Raw genomic sequence first — 5,260 nt, 5'->3', positions numbered from 1 at the left:
GTTGGTTGGTTGCTTTTAAGTTTTGGCAATTAGGAGTAAAGCTGCTATAATCACCCACGTGCAGGTTTTTGTGTAGCTATGTATTTACAGTTCCTTTGGAAAAATACCAAGAAGGGCGATTGCTGGATAATATTGTAAGAGTATGTTTAGTTCTGCAAGAAACTGTCAAACTGTGTTCCAATGTAGCTGTACCATTTTGTATTTCCACCAGCAATAAATAAGAGTTTCTATTCCTGTACATCCTCAACAGCATTTGCTGTTGTCAGTGTCTACATTTTGGCCATTCTAATAGGTATATAGTGGTATCTCGTTGCTTTTATTTGGATTTCCCTAATGACATATGATGTAGAGTACCTTTCCATATGCTTATTTGACATCTATAGATCTCCTTTGATGAAGTGTCTATTAAGGTCTTTGGCCCATTTTTAATTGTGTTGTTTTCTTATTGTTGAGTTTTAAGAGTTCTTTGTATATTTTGGATAACAGTCCTTTATCAGATAGATCTTTTGCAAATATTTTCTTCCAGTCTGTGGTTTGTCTTTACATTCTCTTGACAGTGTTTTTCCCAGGGCAGAACATTTTAATTTTAATGAAGTCCAGTTTATCAATCCTTTCTTTCATGGCTTATTCCTTTGGTGTTCTATCTGAAAAAGTCATCGCCAAACCCAAAGTAATCTATATTTGCTCGTATGTTATTTTTTAGGAGTTGTTTTTTAATTAGCTATGGAGTCTTCAGGATTATGTCCTATCTTTTAGTTTATATTAAACAGTAGAGTCCAACAGTCTTCTGTTTGTTATTTAATTAATTAATTAATTAATTAATTTTTTGAGACTGAGTCTCACCCAGTTGCTCAGGCTGGAGTGCAGTGGCACAATCACAGCTCACTGTAGCCTCAAACTCCTGGGCCCAAGTGATTCTCCCACCTCAGCCTCCTGAGTAGCTGGGACCACATGTGCACACCAACATGCCTGGTCAACATTTAAAAAATTTTTTTTAGAGACAGGATCTCACCATGTTGCCCAGACTGGTCTCAAACTCCTGGGCTCAAGCAATCCTCCCACCTCAGCCTCCCCTAGTGCTGAGATAACAGGTGTGAGCCACTGTGCCTGGCCTGCTTGTTTTTAAAAAATCACCTGTGGTACTGTGAATTATGAATAAGTTATCCTTTTATTCTTTTCCATTCCTTCTTCTTTTGAAATTCTTCATACTGGGGGTTTGTGATCAACCCCAGCTTTTCATATGGCCCATTGGGCATGCCTCTTTGTTTCCTGTGTTAAGAAAATGTTTTGCTGCAAGTGAATGATCAGGTGGCAGGGATGTGGCTTCTATGTGTCAGAACATGCTGGCTGGTTCAGTGATTTATCTGATGGGAAATTTTCTCTGAGAGAGAAGGGTTGATGATGTCATCTAATTCATCTAACTCTGCTTTATCGAACACAGCTAAACTAGATTTGAAAACAAGTGGAAGACAATGTGGTAAACTACAGGCAAAAAGACAGAGCTCTTGAGTATTCCTGACCAAGTAAAGCCCTGACAAGGAAGAATATGTGTTGACAGTATTTCTTAGGACATGCTTCAAGGACCACATTAAAACATTTCCACAGGGTATAGGCTTCAATCAGCAGAAGATGTTCTTGTATCCCAAGTACCACAGGGTCGAGTTTTCCAATGACCCCAGCACAGCAGCCAACACAAGGGCTGCTGGAGTAATTAAAAAGATTTCATTAAGTGTCAGCAAAAGCTTGTGGCCAAATGTAGACAAATTTTATGCATTATTATATTCAAGTCTCTCCAAAAACATTCAGCCTAATCTAATTGAATTAAATATTAAGGCAGGAAAACACTTATTTAAAAGAAAGATTTGTTCTTCTGCTTTAGGTGACAATGTTTTAAGAAATCCTTCTGCAATTTGTAAAATACACAAATTGTTGGAATAAATTCTTCTCAAGGTCGCTTTTCAAACAGATGCATATACTCCCTTTCAGAAGTTTTATTGACTTTGGAGTCACATTCACCTAACATTAATTGAGTATCTACTGTATTAGGCATTAAATTCTAACAAACTACCAATAGCTATTGTCCCAATTTTATAGTTGAGCAAAAGGAGACTCAAAAATGTTAAATAATTTATCTGAAAATCACACAACCAGTAAATGGGAGTAAACTCCAGTTGAATCATGCAAGTTAATTATATTGCCTTTAAAAATAACTTTTATTATATACATATATACACACACACGTATATATATTTAAAAGCAATTGGTATTATGTCAGATGTGTATTGTGTTCATCTCGTTAGTGAAGCCTCATTCTACTGATGTGAAAGTATTTATGCTAATCATACTTATTAGGAATTTGTTGATAGAACAATAAAATTATTTTTCTAGCTCAGTTAGTTCACTATATATTTTTTCCCATTGACTTTACCAGTGAGAAGAAGATGGAAACCGTTTGAATGTGGAACATTGTCCCAAAGTCAGCCAGGTGAGATATTTGGCCATTAGTTTATAGTACTTTTGAGAGATTGTGGCTTTTATTTCCCCTTCAAAACTTGTGGGCTTCTGGGGAGAAGCATGAGAAGTAGGAACAGGTATAATTGCAGCAGTATGGAAGGGCTACAATTTGAGAGACAATAGCTTATTAAAATTTTAATGGAAAAACATTCAATGCTCATGGATAGGAAAAATCAATATTGTGAAAATGGCCATACTGCCCAAAGTAATTTATAGATTCAATGCTATTCCCATTAAACTACCACTGACATTCTTCACAGAATTAGAAAAAACTATTTTAAAATTCATATAGAACCAAAAAAGAGCCTGAATAGCAAAGACAATTCTAAATAAAAAGAACAAAGCTGGAGACATCATGCTACCCAACTTCAAACTGTACTACACGGCAACAGTAAAAAATAACATGGTACTGGTACAAAAATAGACACATAGACCAATGGAACAGAATAGAGTACTCAGAAATAAGACTGCTCATCTACAGCCATATGATCTTCAACAAACCTGACAAAAAACAAGGAATGGGGAAAGGATTCCCTATTTAATAAATGGTGCTGGGAGAACTGGCCAGCTATATGCAGAAAATTGAAACTGGACTCCGCTCTTATGCCTGATACAAAAATTAACTCAAGATGGATTAAAGACTTAAATTGAAAACCCAAAACTATAAAAACCCTGGAAGAAAATCTAGGCAATATCATTCAGCACATAGGCATGGGCAAAGATTTCATGACAAAAACATCAAAAGCAATTGCAACAAAAGTAAAAATTGACAAATGGGATCTAATTAAACTAAAGAGCTTCTGCACAGCAGAAGAAATTATTATTACAGCAAATAGACAACCTGCAGAATGGGAGAAAATTTTTGCAACCTATCCATCTGACAAAATTCTTTTTTTTTTTTTTTGACAAAGTTCTAATATCCAGAATCTACAAGGAACTTAAACAAATTTATAAGGAAAAAACCCAAACAACCCATTAAAAAGTGGGCAAAGGACATGAACGGATACTTCTCAAAAGAAGACATTTATGTGACTAACAAACATATAAAGAAGCTCAACATCACTGATCATTAGATAAGTGCAAACCAAAATCACAATGAGATTCCATCTCACGCCAGTCAGAATGGCGATTATTAAAAAGTTAAGAAACAACAGATCTGGTGAGGCTGTGGAGAAATAGGAAAACTTTTACACTGTTGGTGGGAATATAAATTAAGTCAACCATTGTGGAAGACAGTGTGGTGATTCCTCAAAGACCTAGAACCAGAAATATCATTTGACCCAGCAATCCCATTACGGGGTATATACCCAAAAGAATATAAATCATTCTATTATAAAGATACATGCACACGTATGTTCATTGCAGCACTATTCACAATAGCAAAGACATGGAATTAATCCAAATGCCCATCAATGATAGACTGCATAAAGAAAATGTGGTACATATACACCATGGAATACTGTGCAGCCATGAAAAGGAACGAGATTGTGCTCGCTTCTGCAGCACATATACTAAAATTGGAATGACACATAGAAGATTAACATGGCCCCTGTGCAAGGATGACATGCAAATTCATGAAGCGTTCCATATTTTTCTCAAGGATCTAGAACTAGAATTACCATTTGACCTGGCAATCCCATTACTGGGTATATACCCAAAGGATTATAAATCATGCTACTATAAAGACACATGCACATGTTTGTTTATTGCGGCACTATTCACAATAGCAAAGACTTGGAACCAACCCAAATGTCCATCAATGATAGACTGGATTAAGAAAATGTGGCACATATACACCATGGAATACTATGCAGCCACAAAAAGGATGAGTTCATGTCCTTTGTAGGGACATGGATGAAGCTGGAAACCATCATTCTCAGCAAAGTATCACAAGGACAGAAAACCAAACACTGCATGTTCTCACTCCTAGGTGGGAATTGAACAATGAGATCACTTGGACACAAGGTGGGGAACATCAGACACCAGGGCCTGTTGTGAGGTAGGGGGCTGGGGGAGGGAGAGCATTAGGAGAAATACCTAATGTAAATGATGAGTTGATGGGTGCAGCAAACCAACATAGCACATATATACCTATGTATCAAACCTGCACATTGTGCACATGTACCCTAGAATTTAAAGTGTAATTAAAAAAAAAAAAAGGAACGAGATCATGTCCTTTGCAGGGACATCGTTGGAGCTGGAAGTCATTATCATTGGCAAACTAACATGGGAACAGAGAACCAAACACTGCATCTTCTTACTTATATGTGGGAGCTGAACAGTGTGAACACACAGACACAGGGAGGGTAACAACACACACTGGAGCCTGTGGGAGGCAGGGCGGAGGGAGGAAGAGCATTAGGAAAAATAGCTAGTGCATGCTGGGCTTAATGCCTAGGTAATGAGTTGATAGGTGCAGCAAATCACTATGGCATACATTTACGTATATAACAAACACCTGCACATCTTGCACATGTACCCCAGAACTTAAAATAAAAAAAAAATTTTTTTTTCTCAGAGATGCTTTGGGTTTATTTGATGGTCTTGCCTTGTGATTTCTGTCTTGAGAAGTCACTGAACTAAAGGACAGTGAGAAGAGACTAGTCCATTCCTCACCTGAAGCCATTCTCCAGCTAATATTCTTGAACAGACAAGTAACTTTCTTAAAAATTATCTTAAAAGTAAGTCTCTGGTAACCTATTCATTTCAGCATCAGGCAGTTCTTTAAAAAAATTGAACGATGTCT

At 36.8% G+C, this 5,260-nt stretch overlaps 1 non-coding gene across 1 annotated transcript; it reads left to right on the top strand.

Annotated features, from left to right (window-relative positions):
* The first annotated feature begins 4,001 nt into the window (after nucleotides 1–4,001).
* On the top strand, nucleotides 4,002–4,108 carry LOC112208715 (U6 spliceosomal RNA). Its single transcript, XR_002943293.1, has one exon. It is a non-coding gene; the product is annotated as a U6 spliceosomal RNA (small nuclear RNA).
* The last annotated feature ends 1,152 nt before the right edge of the window (nucleotides 4,109–5,260 follow it).

This window comes from Pan troglodytes, chromosome 2 (genome assembly GCF_028858775.2).
Source record: "Pan troglodytes isolate AG18354 chromosome 2, NHGRI_mPanTro3-v2.0_pri, whole genome shotgun sequence".
Taxonomy (NCBI): Eukaryota; Metazoa; Chordata; class Mammalia; order Primates; family Hominidae; genus Pan; species Pan troglodytes.
The sequence above is the reverse complement of the archived record's forward strand: the minus strand, read 5'-3'. Positions and strand labels throughout refer to the sequence as shown.